The 18,106-nt window shown below is 37.8% G+C and overlaps 1 pseudogene; it reads left to right on the top strand.

The window, feature by feature from the left end:
• Positions 1-356: 356 nt before the first annotated feature.
• LOC149558963 (L-type lectin-domain containing receptor kinase IX.1 pseudogene) lies at positions 357-2,242 on the top strand (annotated as a pseudogene).
• Positions 2,243-18,106: the final 15,864 nt, after the last annotated feature.

The following is an 18,106-nucleotide window of genomic DNA, read 5'->3' as shown; positions in this document are numbered from 1 at the left end:
TTTACTAAAGTTTTAACAAAATATTAAATTAAGTCCTAAAATTAAACACCACCCCAAATATAATGCAAATCTTAAAATTTAATAATAACAAAAAAACATTTAAACACCATCACAATTGCAAACCAAAAATTTATTCCTGTGCCCAGCACTTGCTCGTGCAGCACAAAGGAAGTACAAAATCTAAATACGAACAAATTACCACGAAAGACCCTCTAAATCAGATATTCGGATGGCCAATCAGATATTCGTACTCTTTTTCTTATGCTTTGTTTCTTCTTTCCTTTTTCTTATGCATCCCTCCTATGACAGTTATAGATAGGGAACACGATGCCCAATATGATGAGGACCAACAAGGAGACATGCTGCAGCTTGCCAAAAATGAAGCGTCGGGAATGTTAAAGAACAGTTTCGGCTGCGCGTTTTATAACAAATCTATTCCGCTATGGCATAGATCATCTGGGCCTCTGGCAAATTTTTCTGCCCATTTCCAATTCATTATTCAGATGAACAAAAACATTTTTAACAATCACGGTGACGGATTTGCGTTTTTCTTGGCACCTTTCGAGTTGGAACAGCCAGAGGACGCTTATGGCGGATTTCTTGGCTTGTTTAACGAGACAACATATAATGGATCATTCTGTCATATGGTTGCTGTGGAATTCGACACTTAAAAGAATGACTGGGATCCTGATGACGGATCGACGTCAATAGCATTTCCTCAGAGTTCCATGTTCCGCTCAGCAACACAACTACATTCGATGGCTCTTCCCAACAGAAGCTCACGAACGCAACAGGGGATGCTTGGGTGGGTTATGACGGTGGCGAAAAGACTCTGCAAGTCTTTCTCTGGTATAATTCTTCTAAACCCAAAAACCCGCTGGTTTCCTGTCATATAGATCTGAGCAAGTTCCTACCAGAAGACATCAAGGTTGGTTTCTCATGAGCTGCCACTGGAGAATATACCAAGGCACACATCATAAAAGTTTGGAATTTTTCTTCTCAACATTCGTGGGAAATCCATCCACCCGCTCCTTCAAACAACGTTTCATATAGAATGGTTAGTGACAAAAAAAATAGAAATTCTGAAAGTCTTATATCCGTATATGTGATCTTCGTTGTTGTGGTAGTATTTGAATTCATATTTGTTGCCGGCTATTGGCTTTTCGTTAATAGAAAAAGAATATGTGAGGGGAAGGATGAAAGCGATGGGGAGCTGGATCCATGGTTTTCTCATGGCCCCCGAAGATCTTCCTACGCAGCTCTCAGTGTTGCTACAAGAAACTTCTGCGACGACGAAAAGCTTGGGCAAGGCGGCTTTGGTGGCGTCTACAGAGGCGTCCTACCTGTCATGGAGGAGGCGGTGGCTGTGAAGAAAATATCTCAAGGCTCGAAACAAGGAAGAAAGGAGTACGTTTCCGAGGTTACTACAACCAGTCGGCTCAGACACCGTAACCTTGTGCAGCTCTTAGGATGGTGCCACCAAAAGGGCGAGTTGCTTCTTGTTTACCAATACCTGCCAAATGGAAGTCTGGATAAACATATTTTTGGGAAGGAGAAGGACATTCTGAAGTGGAACCCAAGATACAGTATCGACTGTGACATAGCTTCTGCTCTTCTCTATCTCGACGAAGATTGGGACCAGCGTGTTGTTCATCGAGATGTGAAGGCAAGCAACGTTATGTTGGATTCTAATTTTAATGCCAAGTTGGCTGATTTTGGTTTGGCGAGACTGATGGAGAGTGATCAGGCAGCTTCTCATACGACTGTGGTGGCCGGCACGCGGGGGTATGTAGCTCCAGAATGCCATATAACTGGGAAGACCAGTCCAGAGGCTGACGTGTATAGCTCTGGGGCAATCACTCTAGAAATCGGCTGCGGAAGGCGGCTGCTTGACCATACACTTGAAGAACACAATTGCAGACTGGTAGAGTGGGTTTGGGATTTATATGGAAAGGGAAAGGCACTGGATGCAGCAGATGAGAAACTTGGTGGAGATTTCAAAGCGGAGGAGATGGAGCGGCTGATGTTTGTGGGGCTGCTGTGCTCTAATCTAGATCCCACATTAAGACCCAAAATGAGAGAGGCGATAAAGATGTTGAAAAAGGAAGTTCGATTGCCACACGTTCCTCTGGATTTGCCGGCAGCTGTGTATCGTGGTCAGCGAAATCAGCATGATACGAGCTCAGCGTCCTTTCTTCCTCGAATGTCGGTAAACTCACTGTGTCGTCGTCACAGCTCCTAATGGCTTCGGTTTTGTCGTCTTGTACGACTGTTAATTAGCTCGGTCGAAGTGTCGGGCCCTCAATTGTTAAATAATGACCGACCTCGCTGGTTTAGGTAATCTCATGGGGGTCGCTATTTCGTTTGGAAATCCCAAATAGGAAACTATTGTTTTTTGAATGGGCGGACTACAAATGTTAGAATGTAATTAATTCGGTAAATATTGTATTCGTTTTAAAGTACATTCGATTATATCTATATATATATAAGGGGCATTAGAATTGTTTAAAAAAATTAATTCGGTAAAATTATATTCATTTTAAAGTACAAAAGGATTTTATGTGTGTGGACACACTAGAAATGTTAAAAAATAATTAATTTGGTAAATATTGTATTCATTTTAAAATGTATATGGAGAGATTTAGGCGTAAATTAATAATATTTGTTTTGTAATAAGTAATGAAGATTATTCATATAACAATATAATTATAACTATTTGAATTTATTTCAAATATATTTTCGTGAGAATTACAAATAAAATCAATTGATAAAGATTTCTTAGGTTTCTTTATGTTACAAGTAGCAATACAAAATAAAATGACTAAGTCAAAAAACTATTTATCTATAATCAAAATTACATTATGAAATTAATCTATCTGAATAGTACAATAAAATCTAATAAAAATACATAGTCAAAACATCTATGGTTAAGATATCATTTGTCTAATCACCTTACATATATTCATGGATAGCCACATATACAACCAAATAAGCATTATCTCCTCTACAAGATTACAATATTGCATCATTACATTAGTTTGAAATCACAAAAATTGACATTATGAATTGTAATAATCATGTAGTCGCAACAATATGATTTTGTAGAGCAAAAAATGCAAGTCCAACCAAGCTCATGATCGAAAGTCTAAAACAATTGATGGGAAGAATTTTGTCACCAAACTAGGTGGAATATTGAAGCCCACTGCCTCTGACCTAAGAGATGAACACAAGGCCCCACACTACACATGAAAGAAAATGATGACCTTAAGAAAAAGTATCAAAATCTAGGGAATAATGTCAACAATATAGTCAAGAGAAATCTAAGAAAACAAGGGATACAAGAGGAAACCACAAGGATAAATAGAGAGGATCATAAGAAAACATGTAGGAGAGTGTCATGACCTAGCTCTCTAATTACCCTAGGTCTTCCCCGATAGTCTTTCTCTAGACCATTTTCTCTAGGCGATGACTTAGGTAGGATTAGCATCCTTTCATGAGAACAAAGAAGATAATCTTCCTTCTAGATATTATTCAACCCATCCTTTTGTTCATGTGGGTGCTCAATGAAATGGCAGGGGTATTATAATGATCTTATTTAATATATAGTTCTAACCAAGATTTTATTATCATTGGATTTCTACTTGCATTAGATTTTCCCTAATAACCACTTTGGACCTTTACCCCCATGGCAAGCCACTACCCTATCCATGTTCCTATGAAAACCTCCCCAAAGAATACAAAATACAAAAAAGAAAAGGACTCCAAAAAATTCACAATCCATATAATTTCCATTAAGGGTCATAAATTATGTTATAACATCATGATAATTGTAATTGATAAAACAATACAAAGACCCTTCTAGCATCAATCATATACCAATAGAAAAATTATAGCTCAGGTTTTGCATTAGAGCACATAAAAAAATTAGAACATTGAAGAAATTATCTTAAACACATAAGACTCCATTCAGTCATAATTACAACAAAACCAAGTGACAAAGAATTAGTAAGTTGGTACAAGAAAATAATCACATTAAAAATTTAAGTAATACATGAGAATAAATTCATTTATCCACAAGGCTCTAGTTCTCATTTAATGGGAACAAGGCCAATGCCCTTCAAAGACCATTCAAATCATTTTTAAAATATACCAACACTCACATAAATGGTCAAATCTTAACAAACTTACACCAAGAATGAAAACTAGAATCATGTTTAATGCTCACTATTAAAAGTCACATTTCAATAAATTCTAATACTATAATAAAAAATGAAATGAATGAAAAATTGTAGTTTGTTATTGTAAGCTAAGATTTTTGTTGTACCAAAAGATTCAGTTGTCAATGTTCAATAGAACCACTAGACCTGTACAACACAAGAGGTGGTTAAGCCATGTCATGAATCCTAGAGGGGAATGTTGGCAATTTGTCGAATAACCCTCCCTCAACATTACTCAAGTAGATTCAAACCTATGAACAAGCTCTGATACTACTTGTTACAAGATAAGGTTATCGTTGCACCAATAGATAGCCTACAATGGCTAATACAACAACTAGACTTATAAAACACATGAGATGGCTAAGTCATGTCAAGAATCCCAAAGAAAAATGTTATTGGTTAACCAACATGGTTAACAATTCAATAGTGATAGTACATTTTCTTCCATGAGAGTTATTATCTCCTAGAGCTACAATAATTTGATGTTTTCTATCAAAATTGAAAAATATATACTCATTATATATCAAGTTTGAAGAATATATAGAGCTTATATAGGACACTATATTTTCAATGACATTTGTATTGGAGTAATAAATGAAAAAAAAAAAAGTTTTATCTCCAATTGTAAGTATGCAAACCTCTTTTTTCTATTTCACCCTGTTTATTGCACCATTCTAAATCATATTGTCCAAAATTATTTCAATTAAAGGATTCAAATTTCTTTTTCTTTTCTCTCTCTCTCTCTCTCTCTTGTTACTTCTCCCTCTTCCTCCAGAATAATTTCCTCTTCCTTTCAAATTTCTAGATTTCATTTTGTGTTCATTCTTACTATTATCATCACTTTTCATATGATTCTTGAAGGATGTATTTATTTTTCCCCTTATATATTATTTAGAAACACTTTATAATTTCATTAGTTTTCATTCTTTCTTCATTAGTTACAAAAATTTCACTTAGTTTATCAATTTTCATGTTTGAGAGATACTTTATTATCTCAATTGTAGAGACCACACCTTCAAACTTTTTAATCAAACTTCTCAAGATCTTTTCAATGATATTATTTTTATTTACATCTTCCCATATTCATTTCATCTAACTCACCAGACCTTCTATCTTTGTCAAAATTTCATTAAAAGATTCCCTAGTTCCTATTTCTTGTGTGCTTGGATATGTTTATACGTTTTTTAGATCAAGTTCATGAATCTAGGGTTATAGATTCTATAAAAGCTTTAAATCTTAGAAAATTTGAGTAGGAAAGGTCAAGGGCAACCTTTTCTATTACCAAGTTGTCCCTTACCCTCAAGGTCATCTCTTACATAAAACTTATATATCCTTAGAATTTGTATATTCTTGTCTTTAAGTTGAAGATCTCACTTAATTTTCATTTCCCCGTAGTTCCACAACCTTTTTTCCCTGTTTGAATTTTTGTGGGGTTATATCCCTCTTTCTAATTTTATAAAATATACTTTGTATATTAGATTTCATCTCATTATGATTCCTTCTCTTAGGGTAAGGCAAAATAAAACCTAAGTGGCCTTCACATCAAAGATATCAAACTTAAGTACTTCCATTAATACTCATTTGAGTTAATTAATGAAAGAATCTTGGAAATCTTATGCCTACTTATATATGTGTAAGTCCGATGTATTCCATTTTCACATTATTACACTATAGTATACCTCATTTTCACCATTATGGTTAATAAATATTAACCTTTATTATTGTGAAATGTAACTTAGGGGTTGGAGATGCTTAAATTAGTTTTATGTTGTCATATGAAATCCTAAGAAATATTTTAAAATAATGATAAATAATATCAAATTTTGTTTTCTCAATCCAATCATTGGATTGATCAATTCCTATTTTGTTGTAATATAAAACTCATTAATATGCATTATTATTTTTCTTAGTTTTCATTTGTTATAATATTTGTTTGATCAATTGATTACCCTTCTAAAATATCTAAATTATTTACACCCTTGAAATAAATAATTCTAGACAGGGTATGTGCAGGATCATGATGTACCAAACTACGGCCTCAAGTGGCAGTGAAAAATCAGAAAATCAGGGTTATGTCAACTTGACACATAATTTTAAAGTGGTTATGGACTTTATATCAAAAATTTGTAAGAAAATAATCTGTAGGAAATTAAATGTAGTTTCTAAATACTAGGCCTTATTAGGAGAAAAAAATAATTGATTGGTCAAAAGTTTGAATTTTAATGTAGTACTACAAAAATTTCAGTGTAAAAATAAAAAGTAGTTGTATGTCTCACCACCTTAATCAAAATCAAATGATAATTTTTTTAATATAATTATAGATATGAAAAGTAGACTCATGCTCGGATGTGACGCATATTTTTCAGTATTTTTATTCCAAATAAATAATTAAATATGAATTTTCTACCAAAACTTTTCGAAAAAAAAAGTCTCGTGTCTGACAACCTTAACTAATAGAAAATTTTACCATATTTTATTTTATTTTATTTTTTCTTATACTAGGTGAAGCATAGAATGTGACGCAACTTTTAGATTTAAAAAATGTTATACTGTTTGAAAATGATAACTATTTTTCAATCAGTATGTAAATCAGCACTTTACAATAATCTTCATTGATAATTAACTAATAAATACTTATCGATCTCATAATTTGACAAAAATTATATTGATGGAATCTTGAGAGCGATATTAAAAAATTATTTTCGTTTCATTCAATTTCAATAAAAATAACATTGTCAGACGACTACCCGAAGTCTGAGTATCACTAAAACCCTCTTCAAACACGTCTTTTGGGTTGACTGGGTAGGCTTGGTAAATACCAAGCCTAATCGGATATCGGATTTCAAATTGGATATCGGATTTGAAATTAGATATGGGATTTCAAATCGAATATCGGATATCCGATATGGCTAGGTGAATTTTGGTGGAAAATTTGAAATCCCAACCCATTTTGAAGAGAAAACTGAATTTAAGACTTATAGCTTATGATTTATAAATTATTTTTGTTATATTACTATGTAAATATGTATTATAATATATTATATATATAATAACGTAATGTAAAGATATAACATATAATATATTATGTTATTCTCATTATAATCTATAAATATAATTTATATTATTATTATTTTTACTAAATATAATAACGTAATATATATATATATATATATATATATATAATAACGTAATATTTTTATTAAACATAATAAAGTAATATATATTATATAAGGTAATATTTTTATTAAATATAATAACCTTTTATATATATATATATATATATATATATATATATATATATGTTATTAATATATATAATAACGTAATATATTTATATAAGTATGTTATTAATATATATATAATAACGTAATATTTTTATTAAATATAATAAAGTAATAAAGTTATATATATATATATATATAATATATATATATATATATATATATATATATATATATATATATATATATAACGTAATGTAAAGATATAACATATAATATATTAATACATAATAATATATTATGTTATTCTCATTATAATCTATAAATATAATTTATATTATTATTATTTTTACTAACTATAATAACGTAATATATATATATAAGTATGTTATTAATATATATAATAACATAATATTTTTATTAAATATAATAACCATGTGTGTGTGTGTGTGTGTGTGTGTGTGTGTGTGTTATTAATATATATTATTATATTAATATGTATGTTATTAATATATATGTATATTATTAATATATATGAGTCAAAGGGGGTCATAGGTTGACCTATGACCCCCTTCGACTCATTACATAACAACATATGTCCCTAGGGGTCCTAGGACCTCTAGTGACATATTAGAATCGTTCTTATGGGTCGAAGGAGGTCATAGGTTGACCTATGACCCCCTCCGATGCATTACATGACGACATATGTCTCTAGGGGTCCTAGGACCCCTAAGGACATATTAGAATCATTTTTATGGGTCAAAGGGGGTCATAAGTCTATTCAACCCATTAAATGATGACATATGTCCCTAAGGGTCTAGGACCCATAGGGACATATTAGAATCATTCTTATGGATCAAAGGGGGTCATAGGTTGACCTATGACCCCCTTCGACCCATTAAATGATGACATCTAGGACCCCTAGGGACATATTAGAATTGTCCATATGCGTCAAAGGGGCTCATATGTCCCTAGGTTGACCTATGACACCCTTTGACCCATTACATGATGACATATGTCCCTAGGGGTCCTAGCATCCCTAGGGACATATTAGAATCATTCATATGGGTCGAAGGGGCTCATAGGTTGACTCATGATCCCCTTCGACCCATTACATAATGACATATGTCCTTCGAGGTCCTAGGACCCCTAGGGACATATTAGAATCATTCTTATGGGTCGAAGGGGGTCATAGGTTGACATATGACCCCCTTCGACACATTACATGATGACATATGTCCCTAGGGGTCTTGAGACCTCTAGAGACATAATAGAATCATTCATATGGGTCAAAGGGGATCATAGGGTGACCTAGGACCCCCTTCAACTCATTAAACAATGACAAATGTCTCTAGGGATCTTAGGACCTGTAGGGACATATTTGAATTGTTCATATGGATCAAAGGAGATCACAGGTTGACCTATGAACCCCTTCGACCCATTAAATGATGACATATGTCCCTAGGGGTCCTAGGACCCCTAGGGACACATTAGAATTGTTCATATGGATCAAAGGGGGTCATACGTTGACCTATGACCCCCATCAACCCATTAAATGATGACATATGTCCTTAGGGGTCCTAGGATGCCTAAGGACATATTAGAATTGTTCATATGGGTCAAAGGGGGTCATACATTGACCTATGACCCCCTTTGACCTATTACATGATGACATATGTCCTAAGGACCCCTAGGGACATATGAGAATCATTGTTATGGGTCAAACGAGGTCATAGGTTGACCTATGACCTCGTTCGACACATTACATGATGGCATATGTACCTAGGGGTCCTAGGTCCCTTAGGGACATATTAGGATCATTCATATGGGTCGAAGGGGGTCATAGGTTGACCTATGATCCCCTTCGACCCATTAAATGATGACATATGTCCCTAGGGGTCCTAGGACCACTCGAGACATATTAGAATTGTTCATATAGGTCAAAGGGGGCCATAGATTGACCTATGACCCTCTTTGACCTATTACATGATGACATATGTCTCTACAACCCCGAGGGACATATGAGAATCGTTCTTATGGGTCAAAAGGGATCATAGGTTGACCTATGACCCCCTTCAATGCATTAAATGATGACACATGTCCTTAGGGGTCCTAGGACCCCTAAAAAAATATTAGAATCATTCTTATGGACCAAAGGTGGTCATAGGGTGACCTATGATACCCTTCAACCCATTACATGACGACATATGTCCCTAGGGGTCCTAGGACCCCTAGGGACATATTAGAATCATTCTTATGGGTCAAACGAGGTCATAGGTCAACCTATGACCCCCTTTGACCCATTACATGATGACATATGTCCCTACGGGTCATGGGACACTTAGGGACATATTATAATTGTTCATATGGGTCAAAGGGGGTCATAGGTTTGTTGGAGTGGAGGAAAGCCAACTCCGAAGACGCCAAGATCACCTGCATGCGAAACCTGTCAAAGAGAAGCCATAGAAGGGAGGAGCATGGAGCACGGGCAAAAACCCTAAACGGACATGAGAGCCAAAAATGCAAACACAAGCAAGAATGTATTTACAATAAGAAATGGCTTCACAATGTTGTGATACAATGAGAGAGAGCCCGAATATAAAGAGCTCATGGAAGCTTGTAGAACAAGCTAGAAGATAAGTGTGACAACTAGAAGGGAACAAACTCCCGTGTTGTCACAACATGCATTAAATACGAAATATTAAATAAATGCATGACCTAAGTAAACTTAAGAAATAGAATAAATAATTAAATATTAATTATTTACTCTAACACCCCCCCTTAAGTGCAACTTAGGGAAATGCCTTAAGCTCACAAAACAAAGATGAAATGCATAATGGGTCCCGGCAACGAGGCCATTTTAGGTACCCAAGTACAATGCAAGAAAAATGCAACCTCTGTAAACGGGGAAAGAGAGAAAACCACATGGGAAAAACCCTCCCCTAAAAAGAGGTAAGAACCCAGTGAAGAGCTGAAGAAGTCTCCAACTAGGGAAATTGTCCCCTAAAACAGGAACAATGAATGATCATGAAGAAGCAGCATCACTGAAGCATGAAGAAGTCGCAAATCTGTCAAACTGCTGATCTGAAGAAACCTCCATGGAAGAAGAAGGCACGATCCGAGCATGTCTATATGGTAGATGATCCATCTCACCGAAATGCATAGGTAGCCAGCCACTGCAATCGCCTTGTATGTAGGATCAACCACTGAATACATAGTTCACACTATCGAACCATCGAACCATGGATGCATTAGAACACAGCATAATCCCCCCTTAATGCAGACGGGGTGTGATGACAGACAACTGAGAAGGTGAGCCAAAATCTTCTGCAAAAGAACCAAGAACGAGGAGAGAGGAAAAGAGGTACAGACACCGATAAAGACACGGTCTAACTGACTCTGCATGGGCTAATGTCGTGGAAGGGACACTCACTTGACAAAGGGAGAATGCCTAAAACAGCAAACAAATAATCCCCCCCATGGTGCTTTACGAAATAGTGCAAGTACACCTGACTCAAAACAACGTTCATGACTCCCAGAATGTAAAAGTGATAGTGTATCTCAGTGCGAAAAAGAAAAGTGCTTCAAAAAGATAGCTACAATGATCAAAACTGAAAAAGAGCTGAACCAAAAGAAATTACAGCCTAAAAGAAAGCAAACCATGCCAGGAAAACGATCCTCGGGCCTAAAACGCTCAAAATATCAACCATAGAGCAAAAACGCCAAAACTATGATAGAAAGAGAAGAGGCCAAAAGTGAGGAAAAAAGATGACAGTTCTGAAAAGATGAGAAAACCAGCTTTCCAAAAATATAAAGTTTTCCAAAAACAGACATGGGACGCAAAAGATATGCATGCCGGAGTCAAAAACAGGACTTCGGACTTTAACAGAAAAAACGAGCAATAAAAATGCATCAAAACCTAAAAATACCTGCACCAAAATCTCCGTCTCGGAACCAGCTTTCCGGCGCTTCTTTCGGATCGGAAAAATACCTCCGTATGCAAGAGTTATGGCCAAAAAACCACAAGTAGGTCCAAAAGAGAACTTGAAGGAGAGTGCAAGCAAGGTTGATGACATAGGGATGACGTCATGCTGACGTCAGCAAAACCCGAGCTTAAAATTGACGGTTTGGTGGCCGTCGCAGCAAAAAAGTGCCACGTGGCAGATGACGTGGCAGGGGTGACGTGGCGGGTCCACGTGGCAAGGTGCCACGTGGCGCCCATGCCACGTGTCACCCCCGCAGTGGCCTACGCGGCTGTCGGGCTGCAGAGTTGGCGGAGGCGGCGGAACCGGCGGAGGTGGCCGCAGGGGCGGCGAAGCCGGGAGCGCCGCCGGCGGAGGTGGCCGCAGGGCGGCGGGCTGGAGAGGCGCCGCCGGTGGAGGGCGGCGGCCAGGAGGCGGCCGGGCCGCGGTGGTTGGCGGGCGGCGCTGCCTGCTGCGGCCGCTGCGGGTGGCGCGCCGGTGGCGCGGTGGCGCGGCGGCGGCGCTGCCGAATATATATATTTTTTTTTTAAAAAAATCGTCGCAGCGTCCGTACGACCGTACGGCAGACTCCTAGAGGCCTCAAAAATTTGCCAAAATTGCCCTGTGTCCGAAATCAAAAAGTTTTATATGAATCCTGACTGCAAACAGCCTTTCGGATCCAATGGTGATGTCCGTTTGGGCCCAAAGTGCTCCAAAAATTGCTGATCCCCTGATTTGAAGAAAAAAATGCACAAACAAACTAGGGTTTGTGACTTCAAATCACGGCTTCAAAATTTCTTCAACGAAGCTGCAGCAGGAAGGTTCTGATACCATGTTGGAGTTGAGGAAAGCCAACTCCGAAGATGCCAAGATCACCTGCATGCGAAACCTGTCAAAGAGAAGCCATAGAAGGGAGGAGCATGGAGCACGGGCAAAAACCCTAAACGGATATGAGAGCCAAAAATGCAAACACAAGCAGGAATGTATTTACAATAAGAAATGGCTTCACAATGTTGTGATACAATGAGAGAGAGCCCGAATATAAAGAGCTCATGGAAGCTTGTAGAACAAGCTAGAAGATAAGTGTGACAACTAGAAGGGAACAAACTCCCGTGTTGTCACAACATGCATTAAATACGAAATATTAAATAAATGCATGACCTAAGTAAACTTAAGAAATAGAATAAATAATTAAATATTAATTATTTACTCTAACAAGGTTGACCTATGACCCCCTTTAACCCATTACATGATGACATATGTCCCTAAGGGTCCTAAGCCCCCTGGGGACATATTAGAATGCTTCTTATGGGTCAAAGGGGGTCATAGGTTGACTTATGACCCCTTTCGACAAATTATATAACGACATATGTCCAAAGAGATCTTACGAACCCTAGGGACATATTAAAATTGTTCTTATGGGTCAAAGGGAGTCATAAGTTGACCTATGACCCCCTTTGACTCTTTACATGACGACATATGTGGACATATTAGAATCATTCTTATGGGTCAAAGGGGGTAATAGGGTGACCTATGACACCCTTCAGCCCATTACATGACCACATATGTCCCTAGGGGTCCTGGGACTCTTAGAGACATATTAGAATCATTCTTATGGGTTAAATGTGGTCATAAGTCAAACTATGAACCCCTTTGACCCATTACATGATGACATATGTCCCTACGGGTCATAGGACACCTAGGGACATATTAGAATTGTTCATATGGGTAAAAGAGGGTCATAGGTTGACCTATGACCCCATTCGACCTATTAAATGATGACATATGTCACTGGGACTCCTAGGAACTCTAGGGACATATTAAAATTGTTCATTTGGGTCAAAGGAGGTCATAGGTCCCTTCGACTCATTAAATGATGACATATGTCCCTAGGGGTCCTAGGACCCCTAGTGACATATTAGAATTGTTCATATGGGTCAAAGGGGGTCATAGGTTGACCTATGACCCCCTTTGACCCATTACATGATGACATATGTCCCTAGGACCCCTAGAGACATATGAGAATCGTTCTCATGGGTCAAAGGGAGTCATATGTTGATCTACAACCCCCTTCGACACATTACATGACGACATATGTCCCTATGGGTCCTAAGACCCGTAGGGACATATTAGAATCATTCATATGGGTTGAAGGGGGTCATAGGTTGACTTATGATCCCCTTCGACCCATTAAATGACAACATTTGTCCCTAGGGGACCTATGACCCATAGGGACATATGAGAATTGTTCTTATAGGACAAAGGGGGTCATAGGGTGACCTATGAACCCCTTCAACGCATTACATGATGAAATATTAAAATCATTCTTATGGGTTAAAGGTGGTCATAGGTTGACCTATGACCCGCTTCGATCCATTACATGATGACATATGTCTCTAAGGGTCCTTGAAACCCTAGGAACATATTAGAATAGTTCTTATAACTCTAAGAGGGTCATAGGTTGACCTATGACCCCCTTTGACCCATTACATGATGACATATGTCCCTAGGAGTCATACGACCCCTTAGGGATATTTTAGAATGCTTCTTATGGGTCAAATGGGGTGATAGGTTGACCTATGACCCCCTTTTCCACATTACATGACAACATATGTCCAAAGGGGTCCTAGGGACCCTAGAGACATATTAGAATCGTTCTTATGGGTCAAAGGGGGTCATAGCTTTACCTATGACCCCCTTCGACTTATTAAATGATGACATATGTCCCTAGGGGTCCTAGGACCCCTAGGGACATATTAGAATCATTCATATGGGTCAAAGGGCATCATAGGTTGACCTATGACCCCCTTTGACCCATTACATGACGACATATGTCCCTACAGGTCCTAGCACCCCTAAGGACATATTAGAATCATTCATATGAGTCAAAGGGGGTCATAAGTTGACTTATGATTCCCTTCAACCCATTACATAATGACATATGTCCCTAGGGGTCTTAGGACCCCTAGGGACATATTAGAATCATTCTTATGGGTCAAAGGTGGTCATAGGTTGACCTATGACCCGCTTCAACATATTACATGATGACATATGTCCCTAGGGGTCTTCAAAACCTTAGGGATATATTAGAATCATTCTTATGGGTCAAAGGGGGTCATAGGTTGACAATTGACCCACTTCGACACATTAAATGATCACATATGTCCCTAGGGGTCTTAGGACCCCTAGAAACATATAAGAATGCATCATATGGATCAAAGGGTGTATAGGTTTACCTATGACGCCCTTCAACCCATTAAATGATGACATATATACCTAGGGGTCCTAGGACACTTAGAAAAATATGCAATCATTCTTATGGGTCAAAGGGGGTCATAGGTTGACCTATAATCCCCTTCGACCTATTACATGATGACATATGTTCCTAGGGGTCCTAGGACCCCTAAGAACATATTAGAATCATTCTTATGGGTCAAAGGGGGTCATAGGTTGACCTATGACCCCTTTTAACCAATTACATGACCACATATGTCCCTAGGGGTCTTAGGACCCCTAGGGACATATTAGAATCATTCTTCTGGGTCAAAGGGGCACATATGGTGACCTATGACCCCCTTCGACCCATTAGATGATGGCATATGTCCCTAGGGGTCCTAGGACCCCTAGGGACATATTAAAATCGTTCTTATGGGTCAAAGGGGGTCATAGGATGACTTATGTCCCTCTTCGACACATTATATGATGACATATGTCCCTAGGGGTCCTAAGACACCTAAGGACATATTAGAATGCTTCATATGGGTCAAAGGGTGTCATAGGTTGACCTATGACCCCCTTCAACCCCTTAAATGATGACATATATAGATAGGGGTCCTAGGACCCCAAAGAATGTAAGGAAATTTGGCAAAAAAGAATATAACCGTTTTCACATAACCCATAATAAATCTAAAATAAACACAAAATTAAAATCCACATGCAAGAGAATAGACAACATACCCACAAAATGTGACACAAGATATACCCTGGGAAACCCTCATTGAGGGAAAAACTCAGCCTCCAAAAGCATCCATCACTATGTATTATTCAGCAAAAATACCATTGCCATACAACCATGGAAGCCTTCATGGCCATAGCCACAACCGAGCAAACTATGTGAACAAGCATGAATCCACACATCCCATGCCATGCTTTCAACCTTCACAAATGCTCCCTTGGCTAACCTGTCAAGCCTTGTCCTGCTCGACTCTTGCCTTTTGTCTTCTCCTTGTCACTCTCTTACACTCTCTACAACAACTACCCTTGTGGCTGCTTATATAGTAGCAAGTCCCACAAAACCACGAAGTGGTATTACATAAACCATGTGCTAAAACCATGTGCTACCTAACCCACTGACCCCACATTTAATATTGGGCATTTAATTCTTTTCCCTAATATTAAATAATTACATAAAATATTTTTACAATGTTACAATACAACTCATCAAGAATATTCTATGGGAATCTTTACATGTTGCACGTCCATCTAGGTACAACATTACATAATAAAATAAAATAATAATAAAATAAAAATATTATGCAATGCGTGCAACACCCATTATCTCAACAATCTCCCACTTGTTGTATACATTGCATAGGGTCAATACGTAGCCACATAAATGAACAAGGGAACAATCCCTCCTAGCACATCCACCATCATGGATCAAAATACACCAAGTGCTCCATCCTGGTACCCACAACAAAATCAAAGTATCCAGCATCTCAAACATGAATGATCTCACCTCCTATTATGCCACTCCCACTGGACATACATAGAAGCCATCCAAAGAGAAAGCCACCCAACCTGTCACATTAGAAGATCATAAAATCTTGTACCAACTGAAATTCCAAGCACAAAAACTTGATCCAAAGGTAATCACATGTATCCGTAGTTGTCAAAATATCCATAGCTAAAATAGCACCCACAGGAAGTGCCAAACCCATCCAACTATCCATACCTCAAAGGTATAACAAGTGAATCTCATATCATCAACATATCCAATCTATAACCTGCAATCATAAGCCTCAAGAGCAATACCTGCCACATATATACCAAGAAGCTCCCATTGCAAAAGATAATGTCAAATCTATAACCAATCCTCTCACAACATCTCAAAGAAGTGAATCCATTAGTATCAAAAAAATCCACAATACATAAGCTAATATCCTGCAAGAACAACTCTCATAACAAATCTCTAATGCTCTCCCAAGTTCACCACAACCAATAGAGGAAAGAGATAAAGGAATAACCATGTCATCTCTCACATGACATACATGAGCACAAACCAGTGATCACAATCTCCAATCAATCTCAAATCCAATGTAGGCAAAACTGAACATCTAGGAAGATAACCAAGACTAGAGAAACCATGCAAATCATAACCTGTATCATGTCTTCTACACACACCTCTAGATGTAAACTGTGCAAGTATGATCTCCTCCATAAAACCTCAACAAGAAGCCTCAACAACACCCAAACCATACCATATAACTAATCATGGATGTAAGCCTCTCACAAGAAGATCAAACTCAATAAACCCATTCCTAAACCAAGGAATAACCATTCCTAATCCAAGGAAATATGCTCAATATAAAACCATCTCCCAAACTCAACCAGCATAACAACATATGCACATGGAGATAACCAATGCTTAACCATCTCTCAAACGAACCCTCCAGAACTAACTCATGTACCATAGCTCAAAATCCATATCCATGAAAGACAAGCATAAATATAATGCAACTAAGAGAAAATAATGGGTTATACCTCTCAAGTAGCAAACCGTCGAGTAGACCAAGAGTGGGGAATAAGAATGTTCATCAAGATACCCAAGTCTCCAACCAAGACTCATCTAAGAACAATCTCCTCTCAAGTCCATATCAGGTGACTGCCCCTCGAACTTCCTACTGAAACCATCAACCATCCCAACAAATACTTCTCTAATCCAAGAGAAATCAGCGTCACCACCGTCTCTATGTATCCATGAGCACCTATAACCAATCAATCCATGCCAACTCCAAATGCAACATAGCAATATCATGAAGTATCCAGCTTATGATTAGTGTACTCAATACCAAGAAACTAAACCAAGATCAATGTCAAAGTTCCAACCATGGCCTCAGGAACATAAACATGACAACATGATCTTACCATCTCAACTAAAGAGATAACATGCTCCATATGAACACACCATAACATGTCACAGCTCTAAACGCGTATCAAGAGTATACCATGATAGAATAATGAAACCATCCTCATACTAAGGATAACATGCCAAATAAAATAATAAACCACACCTTTGCCAAGAACCCTGTGGGTCCTCAAGATGCAACCATCTCCACACACCATGAAGAAAACCATCTCCACATACCAAGAAGAACCATCTCCACATACCATGAAGATAACCAAGAACTCCATGAGTCCTCAAGATCTAACCATCTTCAAACACCATGAAGATAACAAGTGCACCATGCAAATGTCAAAGACGCTTCTGCAGCAACATGATCTAAGACAAACCTCCAACATCTGCAAACACTCAATAGATATATCAATGCCAACAACTCCCACTCAACTGTGGTACTAAGTCACCTACGGCATCATAAAATCCATCCTCTCCAAACCAAGAAGATATAAACCAAACCAGGAACTAATCCTGCACTATCACCCCATCACTGTCACAAGCTCCCACTAAACTGTGTATCCAAGCTAT

The sequence above is a fragment of the Cupressus sempervirens genome, chromosome 5 (assembly GCF_028749045.1).
Source record: "Cupressus sempervirens isolate cs-2001-9-10 chromosome 5, ASM2874904v1, whole genome shotgun sequence".
Classification (NCBI taxonomy): Eukaryota; Viridiplantae; Streptophyta; class Pinopsida; order Cupressales; family Cupressaceae; genus Cupressus; species Cupressus sempervirens.
Note: the sequence above shows the minus strand (reverse complement) of the source record. Positions and strands in the feature narration are given on the sequence as shown.